This window comes from Pteropus vampyrus, unplaced genomic scaffold (assembly GCF_000151845.1).
Source record: "Pteropus vampyrus isolate Shadow unplaced genomic scaffold, Pvam_2.0 Scaffold158, whole genome shotgun sequence".
Classification (NCBI taxonomy): domain Eukaryota; kingdom Metazoa; phylum Chordata; class Mammalia; order Chiroptera; family Pteropodidae; genus Pteropus; species Pteropus vampyrus.
In genome coordinates this window covers 157,891-159,651 of record NW_011888939.1, presented here as the reverse complement: position 1 = coordinate 159,651, position 1,761 = coordinate 157,891, and positions in this window count along the sequence as shown.

Genomic DNA, 1,761 nt, shown 5'->3' with positions numbered 1-1,761 from the left:
CTGCTTCCCGCGGGGCCCAGGCCGCCGGGGCCACTCCGCCGACCCAAAGCCAGCCCGGAGTCCGTCCGTCCCAGATCGGAGTCCGCACCCAGGAGCCTGGGGCCGAGTCGCGCACTTCGACTTCCGCCCGCCAATGCGGGCTCCGGGCTCGGGGTGCCCGTCCTCAGCCCCGGCACTGCGCAGCGACAGGGTGGGGCGGAGGGAACGCGACTGTCCCTGCGGGGTGCAGACTCACCCTCTACGGCTAGACCGGCGTTGGGATGGAAGGAGGGGCGCACCTCGGACCGGAGACCAAGGACTCCGCTCGCCCGGGCCTCCGCGTTGGCCGCGGCCGCGCGGTGCCTGGGGCGGTGCGCACAGGTCCGGCCCGATGTTAGGCCTGCGGCCGGGGGCGGGGCCGGGTGGTGTCCGCTAGAGGGCAAAGGATCCTCTGGCCCCGCCCACAGCCTCAGCCCCTCCCACCTGCCCCGCGCCCCACCCAGCGGCCGCAGCCCTGTTCCCCGCAGGGCGTCCTCCGGGCAGTGGACGCAGCAGGCCCAGCTCCCAGGCGGGAAGCGCGGGCCTGAGAAGTAATGACTTGGGGGAAAAACTTCAGTGTTTTTAGAAGAGCCTCGAAGCAATCACAGCCGGGAAAAACCAGCTGGTTTCGGTTTAGGATCTCTCCTCCCCTGCTCGGGGTCTCTAAGCCTGGCGCCCGGCCTGGGTGACCTGGAATCTCCCGGCGCCTGTTTCCTCCCATGTCCATAGCGTTGCCCACGCTTCCCTCCCGCTCTCCTTCCGCTTTCCCCCCACGGCCTGTGGGGCGCGTTGACTCCGGGAGCCCCAGGCGGACCCTCTTACATCTCACCGAGGGTAGGCCAAGGGCAGGGGGTGGGAGGGCCTCGAGGCGAGGGCCTCTGCTTCGGCATGGTGAGGGAGGGGGCGCACGGAGAGCCAAAAAGCGAGGCGCCCTAATGGTCAAAAAGGGAGCAGTGACCAGGGGAGAGAGGGCACCAGATGCAGAGAAACGGCCGCGAAGACAGAACAACTGAGGCTGGGCTTCACAGTGACGCAGCCAACCCAGATCTGCCTGGCACCTGGGCACAGCCTCCCAGGTCCTTCCTGGCTCGACTGCTTGTGTCCCTGGGGCCTCCTTTGAGGACCACAGGTTCCCAGGAAGGCAGGGCCTGTATCCCCAGAGTCTGCAGGTCCCTATGGCACAGGCCGGGAGCTGGTGAGTGCTGCACGAAAGGTCATATGTCCATTTTCAGCTGGTGGTTCCCTGGGACCTGGTCGGGGACAAACTGGCTTGTGTTTCTCACTCAGTTTAAGTTTGCGAAGTTCCTCAGTGTACCTCTGCTGCCCCGCCCCGCTTTCCCCGGAAGAAACAATTCAGCCCAAGGATAGCCTCAGGGTGGCATGGAAGAAGCTGGGTGAAAAGGGAACGCCCAGCATCCCGCCTCCTGGTCCCGCCCCTGTGGGATCCCCAGCCCCCAAGGATGTATGAGCTTTATGACTGCGTTCCAACAGGACAGAATGATGGGGTGTCACTCGAGGTGGAGTTATGAAAAGTCTGTGACTTCTGCTGGTTTCTTCTCTCTGTGTTCCCTCTCTGTCCCTCTCTGTCCCTCTCTGTCTCCCTGTCTCTGTCCCTCTCTGTCCCTCTGCCTCTCTGAGCCAGCGTTCTGGAGAAGCAAGATCAGGTACTACGAGCTGCCTGATTGGGCCCTGGTGCGGGGACCAAGAGGGGCCCGGCCCGCAGACAGGAAAGACCTGCGACCC